At 45.7% G+C, this 15,664-nt stretch overlaps 1 protein-coding gene and 1 long non-coding RNA gene across 2 annotated transcripts in view; one reads left to right on the top strand and one right to left on the bottom strand.

The window, feature by feature from the left end:
- Positions 1-15,664, bottom strand: part of LOC135000776 (uncharacterized) — a 248,107-nt gene that overhangs the window by 84,204 nt on the left and 148,239 nt on the right. Inside the window, exon 3 of the long non-coding RNA XR_010202583.1 lies at positions 6,989-7,106. This is a non-coding gene — a long non-coding RNA (uncharacterized LOC135000776). The remainder of the gene's footprint in view (positions 1-6,988; positions 7,107-15,664) is intronic.
- TMEM123 (transmembrane protein 123) overlaps positions 1-15,664 on the top strand; it is a 124,806-nt gene that overhangs the window by 25,694 nt on the left and 83,448 nt on the right. The window lies entirely within an intron of this gene.

Genomic DNA, 15,664 nt, shown 5'->3' with positions numbered 1-15,664 from the left:
AGGAGAAAGCCAGGGAGTTATCCGAGCTAGTCAGGAACCTCCTAAAACCGAACCAAGTCTCAGTGCATCAATGCACAAGGGTTCTGGGTAAAAATGGTGGCTTCCTACGAAGCAATCCCATTCGGCAGATTCCACGCAAGACTTTCCAGGGGAACCTACTGGACAAATGGTCCGGGTCGCATCTTCAGATGCTTCAGCGGATAACCCTGTCACCAGGGACAAGGGTATCCCTCCTGTGGTGGTTGCAGAGTGCTCATCTTCTAGAGGGCCGCAGATTCGGCATTCGGGACTGGGTCCTGGTGGCCACGGATGCCAGCCTGCGAGGCTGGGGAGCAGTCACACAGGGATGGAATATCCAGGGCTTATGGTCAAGCCTGGAGACCTCACTTCACATAAATGTCCTGAAGCTAAGGGCCATTTACAATGCTCTAAGCTTAGCAAGACCTCTGCTTCAAGGTCAGCCGGTGTTGATCCAGTCAGACAACATTACGGCAGTCACCCACGTAAACAGACAGGGTGCCACAAGAAGCAGGAGGGCAATGGCAGAAGCTGCAAGGATTCTTCGCGGGGCGAAAAACCATGTGATAGTACTGTCAGCAGTTTTCATTCCGGGAGTGGACAACTGGGAAGCAGTTTTCCTCAGCACGACCTCCACCCGGGAGAGTAAGGACTTCACCCAGAAGTCTTCCACATGATTATAAACCGTTGGGAAAAACTCGACAGGTATTGCGCCACGTCAAGGGACCCTCAGGCAATAGCTGTAGATGCTCTGGTAACACCGTGGGTGTACCAATCAGTGTATGGGTTCCCTCCTCTGCCTCTCATACCCAAGGTACTGAGATTGATAAGATGGAGAGGAGTAAGCACTATATTAGTGGCTCCGGATTGGCCAAAAAGGAATTGGTAACCGGAACTTCAAGAGATGCTCACGGAGGATCCGTAGCCTCTACCTCTAAGAAGGGACCTGCTCCAGCAAGGACCTTATCTGTTCCAAGACTTACCGCGGCTGCGTTGACGGCATGGCGGTTGAACGCCGGATCCTGAAGGAAAAAGGCATTCCGGATGAAGTCATCCCTATCCTGATCAAAGCCAGGAAGGATGTAACCGCAAAACATTATCACCGCATTTGGCGAAAATATGTTGCGTGGTGCGAGGCCAGTAAGGCTCGACGGAGGAAATTCAACTGGGTCGATTCCTACATTTCCTGCAAACAGGAGTATCTATGGGCCTGAAATTGGGGTCCATTAAGGTTCAAATTTCGGCTCTGTCAATTTTCTTCCAAAAAAAGAACTAGCTTCAGTCCCTGAAGTTCAGACATTTGTTAAAGGGGTACTGCATATACAGCCTCCTTTTGTGCCTTCAGTGGCACTTTTGGGATCTCCAGGTGGTTTTTGGGTTCCAAAAGTCACATTGGTTTGACCCACTTAAATCTGTGGAGTTAAAATATCTCACAGAAAAAGTGGTCATGCTGTTGGCTCTGGCCTGGGCCAGGCGCGTGTCAGAATTGGTGGCTTTATCCTGTAAAAGCCCTTATCTGATTTTCCATTCGGACAGGGCGGAATTGAGGACTCGTCCTTAGTTTCTCCCTAAGGTGGTTTCAGCGTTCACCTGAACCAAACCTATTGTGGTGCCTGCGGCTACTAGGGACTTGGAGGACTCCAAGTTGCTAGACGTTGTCAGGACCCAAAAAATATGTTTCCAGGACGACTGGAGTCAGGAAATCTGACTCGCTGTTTATCCTCTATGCACCCAACTAGCTGGGTGCTCCTGCTTCTAAGCAGACTATTGCTCGTTGGATTTGTAGTACAATTCAGCTTGCACATTCTGTGGCAGGCCTGCCACAGCCAAAAATCTGTAAATGCCCACTCCACAAGGAAGGTGGGCTCATCTTGGGCAGCTGCCCGAGGGGGCTCGGCTTTACATCTTTGCCGAGCAGTTACTTGGTCAGGAGCAAATACGTTTGTAAAATTCTACAAATTTGATACCCTGGCTGAGGAGGACCGGGAGTTCTCTCATTGGGTGCTGCAGAGTCATCCGCACTCTCCCGCCCGTTTGGGAGCTTTGGTATAATCCCCATGGTCCTTACGGAGTTCCCAGCATCCACTAGGACGTCAGAGAAAATAAGAATTTACTTACCGATAATTCTATTTCTCGTAGTCCGTAGTGGATGCTGGGCGCCCATCCCAAGTGCGGATTGTCTGCAATACTGGTACATAATTATTGTTACCAAAAAAATTCGGGTTATTGTTGTATTGAGCCATCTTTTCTAGAGGCTTCTCTATTATCATGCTGTTAACTGGGTTCAGATCACAAGTTGTACAGTGTGATTGGTGTGGCTGGTATGAGTCTTACCCGGGATTCAAAATCCTTCCTTATTGTGTACGCTCGTCCGGGCACAGTATCCTAACTGAGGCTTGGAGGAGGGTCATAGGGGGAGGAGCCAGTGCACACCAGGTGATCCTAAAGCTTTCTTTAGATGTGCCCTGTCTCCTGCGGAGCCGCTATTCCCCATGGTCCTTACGGAGTTCCCAGCATCCACTACGGACTACGAGAAATAGAATTATCGGTAAGTAAATTCTTATTTTTGTATGCTAATTTTACTTACTGGGGGCTGATGCTGCGGGAGTTGATCGCGCTGATTCCCCCTCACACACCGCGGAGCTGATTGAAAATGGCCGCCACACTGATCCTCCCCGGCGTCCTCTTTTATAGGGTCATGTACACAGAGGAGGGAAGGCTGGGTTTGCCTCGGCGGGAGAAGCAAACCCAGCCCTCCTCATCTTACCAGATTCTGAGCAGCCTGTCAGTGTTGCCTTCAGCGCATCAGAGCAACAAGCCTAAGGCATCTCGGCAGTGGGGAGTGGCATCTCGGCAGTGGGGAGTGGCATCTCGGCAGTGGGGAGTGGCATCTCGGCTGGGGGGGAGTGGCATCTCGGCTGGGGGGAGTGGCAGTGCGGCAGGCAGCGCGGTGAGACAGAGCGGCGGGGAGGAGTGACATCACGGCAGGGGGCAGTGACAGCCTGGCGCGGCGGTGAGTAGGCGGACCTTTAGTAATCAGCAGGGCGGGCACAAACGGGCAGGGCGCATTCTGCCACTCAGAAAAGGGGCAGGGCGCAGCGCCCCGTCAAAGAAGGCTAGAGTGAACACTAGAATGCCGCTGACTGTATTGTCAGCATCGGCATCCCGTCCGTCGGAAAATCAAAGTGAACACAAAATAAGTATGGCTGCCATACTGACACCGTGAGCCTTCTACACAGAGAGTGGCGCTCATATTGTCATGCGATGGCAGGTTGGGGGTAAAGAAGGGGGAGGATGTCACAGTGAAAACAGAGTACTCAGTCACCTCCCAATGCCTTTCTGCTCACTATGTAGTTGCCATGATTGGCCCCTGTGGAATCGGAGAAAGGGATTTATCGGTAAGTACCAAAATCCTGATTTCATGATTCTTTGTAGAACTATTAAATAACAAGAGGCTGAAAAAAGAAAATTGTAAATACCAAGGGGGAATTCAATTCAGTGCGATGAACACAATGGAATTAAATAATGTCCAACCATGTTCATCTACAAGGCAAGTTTAACTTGGCACCGCATAGAGGTACCCTAGGAAATCTTGCTACAGTATATAAGGTCTACCGTAATTGGCTTCTATGTCTGGCAATTTATAGCTAGTAATTGAATCCCCCCCAGCCTCACCACCCCAAGATTCTTATATCCTGCCACGGTGATTTGTTAGTTTAAGAAGAGCTAAAAAAGAGACCTTGGTCCAAATGTATTAATCCTTAACAAGAGATAAAGTGGTATATTCAATTAAAGTCGGATCCATTCCGACATGTATTTGTCGGAATGGATCCGACAACCCCTATTCAAATCTCATCTTAATTCGACTTTTTCAAGTCGAATTGAGATGAGGGATGCGGAGGAGAGGGGGGGGGGGTGAGTCACGGGGAGACCAGCGGGGGACAGCCACTGGCAGCCAGCGGAGATCAGCGCTACAGTAGCGCTACAGATGGATGTCACACAGCTGCCCGACCTCACGGCAGTGTCCTCCCGGCTCCAGCAAGCTTGCTGGAGCCGGGTGGACGCTGCCGTGAGCGGCGCGGCTGTGTGTCATCCTGCTGCAGCGCTACTGTAGCGCTGATCTCCCCTGTATGCCCGCCGGCTGTCCCCCCGTCTACCTGCGGCTCTCCCCCCTCTCCTCCTCTGGGTCCGCATCTCAGTCCGACATCTTTTGATGTCGACAGACGGCAGTTTTCGACTTCAATTGAATATACCCCAAAGAGTGATAAATGACCAGCCAATCAGCTTCCTTCCAGCTGTGTTTGAAAAATTACAGGAGCTGATTGGCTGGTCATTTATCACTCTTTATCAGTCTCCACTTTATCTCTTGTTAAGGCCGAATACTATTGGGCCCTTATTTTTCTATGGAATTGATTATTTAAAGTCCCATTCTTTTCCTATTCCGTGTAAGGCAGTCATACATCAGTTGTGACAGTAGTGTCTGTACGTCAGCAGGACACAGGAGTGGGAGTTTTGCTTTTTGTTTTATGTTTATTTCCCCAATAACCATCTTTGAATTGCTTTCAGTGAGCTATTTCTGCACTTTCCCACAGTTAAAAATAAAGCCTGGAAACAGGTTTATGTTTTGTGCCGGATCAGTGCTGCTGTATCACATAAACTGCTTCATTCCTGCCTCTGAACTGGTAATTATAGATACTTATGAACAGGATTAACGACTGATCTGCAGAAATACATGTGTCCTTCATGGCACAAAACCTAAATAGTCAGTCGCGTGGATTGCTAATTGTTTTATGCCTGTATAGAATGAGAAAACGGTGGATAGTGTAATGCAGATGTATTTATTAGAGGCCACACACTCCTGCATATATATATATATATATATATATATATATATATATATATATATATATATATATACACACACCAAACTTGGTACACATATGTTTTACAATCTGGAAAAAAAATTCTGTGGGGGTAAGACACCTCTAGTACCCCTAGAGGTGGGAAGGGGGTGACATGTAAAAATCCATAATTTTTGCCATAACTCTGGAATGCCTGGGGCAATTTACACAGAGGCACCCACGGTTTGGGGCAGAGGCATACTTTAGTTTTGAAGCTAAGCAAGGAGACCTAGGGCCCTTTGACATAGTGAACCTGCAAACCTAACATATTTAACATACAGCAGGCGGAGCTTGGCCTGTCGTCCCAGCATGTACAGCACTGAGCATGGCAGCATCAGAGGCGGGACGGGGCAGAGAAAGAGGCGGATTATTCTCCTCAGCAACAGCCTTTTTGCAGCATCAATCCGGGGAAGCCCAGAGGTGAAGCCTGACACAGATTGGCATTATTCTGTTAATTCCATAATGAAGCATGGGTTTTCAGCTAGTGTGTGTGTATATGTATATATGTATGTGTATATATATATATATATATATATATATATATATATATATATATATATATATATATATTATTAGCTGCATCTCTGTACACAGATACTGGGGGTCATTCAGGTGTGGATGCAAATCGGTCGACGTTTTCACAATGCACATGCGTCTGATCTGCAGTGAGCACGCGCATCGAGTGAATTGCGAGTGCCATCTCAGCAAGATTTTAGTCGCAAAGTGAATGACAGGAAGTCTGAGTTTGAAAGGGGTAACAGGGACTAGTCATGCGAACGCACACATGCCATGGCCGCTCGGACGCCGTTTGCTGGGCGTGCATACATTAGCAGCTACTAGAGAGGCCTGTGCGTCCCCGGAAGAGCAGCTCAGCCTGCACGTCTTTAGAGGCATGTTTCTGCAATCGCGCAGTGCCGTACGCAACAGATGCAATTGCAGTGGGTGTCCTTTTGCATGGGTTACCTTCTGCTGCCCATATTAGCTTATAATCGCGATTGCATACGGCAAATCATTGCAACAGGAGTAGGAAGAATAACCGCACCTGAATGGCCCCCATTGTGCGTTAATATGCAGATGTCTCAGCTGCTGTGTTTTATATTGAGTCGCCCACTGGTGGCTTTGCAAATCCAAGGGACGGAGGACAATGATGTAGCATCCATCGCAGATCAGGTTAGTGCTCACTCTAGGTGCTGGTGAGTGAAGAGGGTGTATTTTCATTTAGAATGGCAACATTTTAGGCCTGATGTATTGCAATAGGGTACATCTCCGAATCAGACCTATAGTCAGCAAGATGTTACAGTGGCTATCAAACAGTAATAAAGCTAGGCTGGGTAACAACAGACAGAGGGGAGATGTACTAAAGCATTAAAAAGATTGGAGAAGTTGCCCATGGCAACCAATCGGCTGCTCTGTATAATTTTATAGTATGCAAATTGTAAATGTTACTTCAGTGCTGATTGGTTGCCATGGGTAACTACTCCACTGGCTTACTTCTCCACTCTTTTCACTGCTTAGTGAATCTCGTCCAGAGAGGTAAGACAGTGCTGCTCGCAAGCTTAAACTCTATAGGGAAATAGGATTTCATATATGAGCATAAATTCTACATAATTCAATTTGGACCAGCCAGATTAGAAGGGTAAAAGTGGCTTTGTAGTGCAGCAATTTTTCAAACAATTTGAAAGACGAAAGATATCTTTGGCACCTTATTTACATATTTTAATATTGGGGAGGCATTTCTGGGTTTGTGGGCAGGGCTGTAGAAGGTGGAACCAATGAAGTTTTTTTTCACCCACTGCCCCACCAATTTCCACTGTGCCACCAACTTAATAAAAATAATGGGTTCATAAATTCAACCCGGCACTCCTCACGCTCCCCAGCGTACTTGTAAGCTGCTTCCGTGCCTTCTCAATCAGGAGTAACCTCCCACACACAGCGATTCCAGTATAAGCGGCACTGAGAGACTTCTATAAAGAAGGCAAGTGCTTTATTGCAAAATAATCCATCTACATTTCGGGGTCGCAGCCCCTTCGTCAGGATGAATAACAACAAACAATATCGTGTTTAAATACCTATCTAGTAGGAGGTCCTCACCGCCGCCACCAACCACGCTGCCCGGTTTCCGGTCCTGACGTCACTACACCCTCAGGAAGCGACCCGACACCAGTCCGACCAGCTGGCGTGCTGGGGCTAAATTGGAGTAACCATGGTAACCATTAGTGATACAGAACATAAATAAACCAATTCCTAAATACAAGATGTTACTATGTGTGTCAGATAAACAGTTACAGAGAAACAGTTACATTAGACCTGTACAGTAACATTAAAAATAAATAAAAACACAGCAATCACTACAGCACCACCGGAGTCATTGCCAAACAGAGCATTCAAGAATGTGTAGGTACTTTTCTCCAATGCTATATATTATTAAATGAAAGCACCTATTGCATAAATTTAGAAAAAATAATTTAGCTGAAACTAAACATTAATAAAAAAACACAGTGTAACCACCTAATGTGTTTTGCAATATTATATGACTTATTCCAAAGTGATCAGCAAAAGATTCTACAGAAAGCATCTTAGATTAAGGGCATCATTTAACCCCTTAGGGTATTGGGTATTTAGTTTGAAAATCCACATGGATTCTACCTGCAGTAAATTTTTTAGAATGGTCCCCACCTCTTAATGAGTGCGGGACATGATCAATTAATAACGTAATGTCGCCATTCCATGCTTGGCAAGCATGAAATGGCGAGCCACAGGTTGTTCACTGCTGCCTGTTTTGATGGCTTCACGTATGGCATATCGATGCTGTGCCATTCCGGTTTTGAAAGCACAATCGGTTTTACCAACATATACAAGCCCACATGGACAAGTCAACAGGTATATCACAAACTTCAAATCACAAGACAGAGGGTACCTAATAGCATATTTCTTCCCTGTATGTGGGTGCTGAAAACTATCCCCCTGGGTAAGGTAGCTGCAAGTAGTGCATCCACTGCATCTGTAGCAACCATTCTTACGTCTCAAAAATAATTTTGGGTTCTGCTCTGTGCCAAACTTAGAAATTTCTGTTTTAACTACGAAGTCACGAATACTGCAACTTCTGGAATAACTAGAGAGTAGCCTGGATTGATATACTTCCCCCAGTTCTTTATCCGAGGCAACTATAGGCCACAGCTGCCCAGTTTGTGCGAGTGTCGTATTAACAACACGGTGGGAACAAGTAATGATGGTGGGTGAGAGGTGCAGGTATTGGGCTGAAATGTTAATTAGCGTTGGTTTTTGAAACAGGAATAGTTGTTGGTGCAGTTGGGCGTTGCTGGAGGTATATTATAATGTATTTGGTAAATTACGGACACCCAATATAAGGGCTGAGAGAGTGGAGAATAAGTAGAATGGTTATCAAGCTACATGCTGCTGCATTATTAGTAAATTGTACATGCTAGTCTGCTTAGGGGAAGGTCACTAAGAAAAGACTTGCAATAGTCGGTGTGGTAGATAATGAGTGTTGCATTGTCTTACGTGAGAGACGTTTGTATCTGGATATGTTTCTTATGGGGCCCATACATCAGGGAGGTATCGGCAATTCCACTTTTTGCCGATGCCTAGTTTGTGGAATTGGAGATCAGTTTGCTGATTCCATCTAAAAATGACTGGGATCGGTGAATAGGGTATTTTTAACATGTTGTTATTCGCTGATTCCTTGATGAATTGCGGATTATCCGAACGTCCGAAATGGGAATCACGGCTCCGATGTATGTGTACAGATTGAATATGTGGAGCAATAGTTCTGAGTGAAGAATGACGCCTAAGCAGTGATCTTGATGGATACAGCTGTCATGTAGATTTATTCTTGGGGAATATTATAGTTTAGTTTTGATCGACTGCCTATAAGGTGATCAGAGTATATCCAAGATGAAAGGCCAGAAGGGCATTCTGTAACACATACAGATGGCGAGAGATCCAGATGAAGGATAGGCATCGATCTCCAATATTTCCCAAAGATCAATATTAATCTCCCACTATATCATGACTTTGGATGAATTCTAAAGCACGATTTATCAATAGAATTGATCCAAAAATCATGATACTGTAGCAGTGATAAACTTACCTGTTCCATGGTGTTCCACACTTCACTGCGGAGGTGTTCGCTTGTTTTGTATTGCGCTTGCACGTTTAACAGCTGCACCAACCGCACATGTCAAAAATAATATTGATCGAGAGAAAGATCGATATTATCTGTATAAATACAGACATGGCTATCCCGTATCGATCTGAAAGATCTATTTGAGACAGCCAATTGGCCATCCCAGAAGATGGATACACATAGATATCATCTTCTCTGGATTAGGAATGGTGGTGGATTAGAGGTGATAGTGAAATTCCAGGAGAAGTGGAGAATAGGTAAAGACAAGGAAACAGAGGGGCTCGTATCCAATCCCTGCCGTGCTACAACTGACAGAGGAAGCAGCGAGGAGGTGGAGCTAGAGAAATGAGCACTGAAAGGGTCTTTTTTACATGTCGGATGAGAACTAGCCCAGGATAAGGATAGGTGTTATATGGTGAGCCGGCAGTCAGAAGACCGACCGCGGCAACCCGATGGAGAGTATCCCGATGGGCTTGGAGAGTATACTTACCTACCCCCAGTACCCCCCTAATCCTAACACTCTTATTCCGCTGCCTAATCATAACACTCCCTTTCCTGCAGCCTAACCATCCATAGGGGTACCTAAATCTACCCCCCCCCCCATCCATGTGGGCTAACAGTACTCCGCATACTTACGATCGGGGTGTTGGGATTCCGGCGGCAGCATTTTGTCCGCTGTCAGAGTTCCGGCGGGATTCAGACTGCCGGCATCCCGACCGTATGCCCCTAGGACAGTGTCCTGAAGACTTAGGAAATGCAGACGTGTCTGCTCAGCGGGTTGCAGGTATGTGACCTGACCACTGGTCACAATAAGGCCCCTAAATCCCGCCCGCTCACAATCCCGATGGTTGGCATGCCGACCAACAGGGACTATTCCCACTCGCAAGGGGCTTGTTGCTCACCCCCCTGCCGGCATTCCGCTGCCGGGATACTGGCGTCGGTATACTGACCGGTGGTCACGCATACCCAACCCCTGCTCAACACTGTTAAATGCAGAGAAGAGGTCCAGGAGAACTACAAACCAGTGTGCTAGTCTATGGATTTACTATTGATCAAATCATTAACCACCTTATTCAGCGTTATTCTGGAGTGTTGGGAACGAAAGCTGGACTGCAGAGGGTCCAGTAGGTTGTGTGAGGACAGGAAGTTTGGAGGGGGTATTTCAAGGATGGGACAATAATCTGCAGGAGAGTTTGAGTCGGAATTGGTAAAGTTGACATTTAATTACTACATACTTGAATAATGCTGATTAGATAGAGGTGGAGAGCAAGGGGTTACAGGTGTTCGTTAGGCTGGGAAGAGCAAGAGACAATAGTTGTCTGATCTGTGACTATAGGATCAAGCGGACAGGTAGTCGGAGTAAGAGGAGAGTGGATACTTTACCTCTGTGTATGAGCTCATGAAGACAAGGTGCGAAATTAAGTAGGTTGTTGCTTTGGGAAGTATATCTCATGTTGTGTCTGATTTTGTTGAAGTAGGATACGATCGTGAGTCTAAGGGGTTGATGATAGAGCTTTAAGCAAAGAGTTGAATGTATTAAAGAGACGTTTAATGATTGGAGAGTTGCATAATGTTAATCCCTGATGATGGAATTTAACAAGTGGAATAAAATCCTGCCAGCGTCCGTTTCAGATGGTTTTTATTCCTGATCTGCCGAGGAGAGAGATTTAACTTTGCTTAGGGCAGCCACCCTAATGTGCTATCCGGTGTCCTGTGAGTTCCTGTGTTGTGTAGTTGGACAGCAGCCGAGGTTACTGTACCCATCCAGTGAGACGTTTGTACTGTAGTTTGGAATTCATTTTCATAAATCGTTCCAAAGGACCAAGAGTCTGTCCTGGGGTTGAGGGAACTTATTAATGACATACATGCAGATTTTCTGGTCTGACAGCTTTTAAGACACTACAAGCGGAGTTTAATTCCAACAAACAAGACTTAATGAAGCCGGTTATGTTTCCTGCACCTTTCACATCAGTATTAACTACCTAACTGGCTAATAGTTTTATATTTCTTCCAAAAAAACACTCCGAAATGTATTTTATTTTATGAGTGAAAAAGGTCAAGAACATCTATTCAACACGTATATAACACGATTTGGATCAAGGGCACATAATCTTCACTTGATCCAACTATGGTGTGTTCGGATATTCCAGCGTGTTGTGCAGTTTGTTTTTCAGAGGTTTCCAAACACCAGAGGCATGCAATGTGTAGCCACTTTTTCAGAGACGTACGACTTTTCATAGAACGAGCCCTTTGAAGGATACCCACCATGACGCACAGTTCTTATTAATACGTTTTCAAGAATATCAGTCAGTACATTGGCGACGAGCGATCCAACGCAGAGGTTGAGGGCAGTGTTCCGTAGTCCAGATTGTTTGCAAGTAAAATAGCGCTGTTTTGTGTTATTCGTACCAGCTATATATAATAGGCTGGAGTGTCTTCTCAAAGAAACCTCAATCCATTTTAATTTGAGGGCAACAAAATAATTGCAGGGAGATTTGACAGCTGAACTCTGGTTGCTATGGGCAACCAAGGACAGCCCACCCACTGAGGATCCCACTATTTTATTAAAAACAATTATATATCTATTTTCTTTTAAACACAGGCTGCCATTGATGGGGGAAAAAAACAAACACTTGCCATTGCCCATAGACCATTGATGGTTGCAAAGCAGTCGATGGCCATCCCGAATATTCTGTGCATGAATTTGATTAGCTTTTAACCACTTAACTGACGATTTCCCCCCCAAAAAAACGCTCAGAAATTGTCGGGTATTTTATGAGTGAATTAGGTGAGAACATGAATTTAACCTTATCCAAAATGATTTTGGTTAAAAAGAAAAAAGAAAAAGTTTTGGGAATTTTGTAAAAAAAATTTCCTCAAACATCGGAACATCAGCCGGAAAGATCGGTAACATCGGAACATTGGTAACATTGCGAGGGTGGTATTCAGTATGCCGGCTGTTGTGATCCTGGCGCTCAGTATACTGGCGCCTGAATCCTGACACCCAGCATACCGACAACTATTCTCCCTCTTTGGGGGTCCACGACCTCCCTGGAGGGAGAATAAATAGTGTGGTGCGCTTAGCATGCCACAATGCCAACAGCGTGGCAAGCGCAGCGAGCCGCAAGGGGCTCACTTGCTCTCGCCCAGCTGCCGGTATGCCGGCCGCCGGCATACCATACTACACCCACATTGCGACCATCACAACGTTAGTTTTCACACCCAAGACAGCTGCCAGGTACACAGTGGGGGGGCTTGAAGGGGGTTGGTTTACACTTTCCCAGCAGCTGCCATTGTCTGCAGCCGCTGGGTGGGGGGTCCTGCCATGTTGAGCGATCAGCAGTGATCGGCAGCACGGCAACACAGAGGGGAGGGTGCAGGCAGTGACAGCAGCAGTGGAGGGAAGTTCCCCTTCCCTGCAGCTGCTGACACTGTTTATCTGTCGCATCCTGTGTGTCCATGTCAGATAAAGCACTTGCTGGTATGGTCGCATCTGATGCGATCATGCCAGGCAAGTGGGTAAACTGTTTAAAATAATTTGCCATCCTTATTTGACGGTCCCATATTGATAGTCTTGAACGATTTCCCAGGTGGCTGCTCCTCACTTTAGCCGCCGGGCTTCCCGATGACTGCTCGCCACATTGAGTAGGGGACACTGGGTGTGGAGTCGTAGGTGCAGGGGGGGCTGGAAGTCTGCCTGAATAAAAATTGTCAGGACCTGAAGTTCCAATATGTACGGTACAATTTTTTTTTTCCTTCAGCAAGCAGTGATCCCAGTTCTATTTGTTTGGGAAACATTTCTGGTGCACATGAGTTATTTAGAAAACGTCTGACAGATCATCGTAAACTATGAGCCCACCAACGCGTTTCACTGCTCAGAAGCTATCATTATATGTTTTACGATTTCGCTCCGAGGCCCTCACACAGTATTGATTGCATTTGCAAAGCCGCAAACAGACAGCTTTGCAAATGCAATCACTAAAAATGCCAGCTGGGTGACCATAGCCCACGGAATTGCGCACTGCTGCAAATTCGGATGCTAAGGGGACTGTCTGGACATATAGATTAATTATATATTGCTGCTAAAATCAGATTCTTTATACATACAAAGATGAAAGTCCTAATTTAAGCACTGTTTAATACAGGAGCTTGTCTGATATTGCATGATACCAATATACCTTCTGATTTTATTCATTTTTATTGTGTTTTTTATTTATTTATTTATTACCAGTTATTTATATAGCGCACACATATTCCGCAGCGCTTCACAGAGAATATTTGCCCATTCACATCAGTTCCTGCCCCAGTGGAGCTTACAATCTATATTCCCTACCACATGTACACACTGACACATTCACGCTAGGGATAATTTTTGTTGGGAGCCAATTAACCTACCAATATATTTTTGGATTGTGGGAGGAAACCGGAGTACCTGGAGAGAACCCACGCAAGTACGGGGAGAATATACAAACTCCGCACAGATAGAGCCATGGTGGGAATGGAACCCATGACCTCAGTGCTGTGAGGCAGTAATGCTAACCATTATACCATCCGTACTGCCCACTAATAAATGTGCCTTTTCTTTACCTTGTACTGTCCATCATATATTAATTGTGTATTCTTGTTCTTTGATATTTGTGGGGGCTGCTGCCCCTTTACTAGCTGCTCTGTGACTGCGCGCTTGACATTGATTTATTTTTTTTCACACAAGGATAATTGTCATGTTACCTGAGCGCCTTATTCCGTAACTAGTCAGGCATTCTGCAGCGTGAGGATTTATTTAGACTGGTCATTTTACTTACTGCCTTGCAAACATTTTATTTCTCCCAGTAGATTACACATATAAAAGGGATTTATAGACACAATCTCCTCTGTTACTGCGATAACATCTTGCACCAACACTGACTGCTATAGTAACATGAGTTATTATACGTACGTGTTGGGGTTGTTTCTGAGAACTGGTGTTCAGGTAACTTGCAGCAGCCAATCCCATGTCTTTTCATTGTCTTCTGCTCGAACACATTTATTTGGAGCAAAGTACTCCTCAGATCTGAGAGTCTTTATTCTATTCATTTATTGTGCAAGAATTTTATCATCTCTAGATTCTGGCATAAATAGAAAAATATATATATAATGGTTACATATATTGGGTGGTTTCCTATTAGCAACGGTACTTAACTGCTGCTAATAGGACCGCCGGGGGCTATCCTATTAGCCTCGATGCTGCCTTTGTTATGGTGCGATGCCGGCGCTTATCAAACTGGCACCTGAAGCATAATCACCGATAAGCAGCCGCCGGAGCCACGATATCACATGGAATCGTAGACTTATCCCTGATCCCATGTGTTTTTGTGCGACCGCGGGTCCAATTTCGGCCGATAAAATCGGACCCTAATTGGATACTGTGATGGTGACCATCGGACATTAATCGCAATATCCAGCCATTTTTACCGGACAAAATCGCATCATGGCTGATATTTATCCGCAAATCCTGTGGGCGGTATCCTAAGTCTGCTGTCTGATTTCTTCCTATAAGAAATGAGGTATGAGAAATGAGGCATTGTGGTATTTCATGGTCCTGTACTTTCAAGTAAAAAATAAATAGAATATCAATGCAGATTCAGTTGCGGGTACAAGCTTGCTTCGGATCCTGGCAGTGATTGGTTAAGTAATCCTCCTGTGCATACTGACCGGCAACCATAGATGAGTGTTTACTGTAATATAATCCACACTGTTGGTGTTAAAGATACGCAAGGTCTGAGAGTGTGTACGTAGATGGCACCGTGCCATGCTCTGTAGCTGCTACCCTAGCCCCCACTGCTGCTTATGTTAGCAGGCAGGAGGTAGCTGCGGTATTCACTTCTCCTCAGACTGGGAATGTGGCATCTGGCCGGGACATCATAACCAAGTACCACACTCCCAGCGTCTCACTGACATGGTGGCAGCTGGTTCTTCATGAGGGTGCGCTGCAAATTGCTGGATGGGTGATGTCACTTATTCAGCCTCCTAGCCATTGGTGACCTAGGCAACTGCAAAGATTTACCTCATGGTAGAGACAGCCATGATTATGTGAAAAGGCTTTGGCTTTTTTTTTTTTTTTTTTAAATCCTTCTGGTTTAATGTAAGAAAATACATGTATTTCTCTATCGTCCTAGTGGATGCTGGGGTTCCTGAAAGGACCATGGGGAATAGCGGCTCCGCAGGAGACAGGGCACAAAAAGTAAAGCTTTAGGATCAGGTGGTGTGCACTGGCTCCTCCCCCTATGACCCTCCTCCAAGCCTCAGTTAGGTTTTTGTGCCCGGCCGAGAAGGGTGCAATCTAGGTGGCTCTCCTAAAGAGCTGCTTAGAAAAGTTTAGCTTAGGTTTTTTATTTTACAGTGAGTCCTGCTGGCAACAGGATCACTGCATCGAGGGACTTAGGGGAGAAGAAGTGAACTCACCTGCGTGCAGGATGGATTGGCTTCTTTGGCTACTGGACATTAGCTCCAGAGGGACGATCACAGGTACAGCCTGGATGGTCACCGGAGCCTCGCCGCCGGCCCCCTTGCAGATGCTGAAAAGAGAAGAAGGTCCAGAATCGGCGGCAGAAGACTCCTC

This window comes from Pseudophryne corroboree, chromosome 2 (assembly GCF_028390025.1).
Source record: "Pseudophryne corroboree isolate aPseCor3 chromosome 2, aPseCor3.hap2, whole genome shotgun sequence".
Taxonomy (NCBI): domain Eukaryota; kingdom Metazoa; phylum Chordata; class Amphibia; order Anura; family Myobatrachidae; genus Pseudophryne; species Pseudophryne corroboree.
Note: the sequence above shows the minus strand (reverse complement) of the source record. Positions and strands in the feature narration are given on the sequence as shown.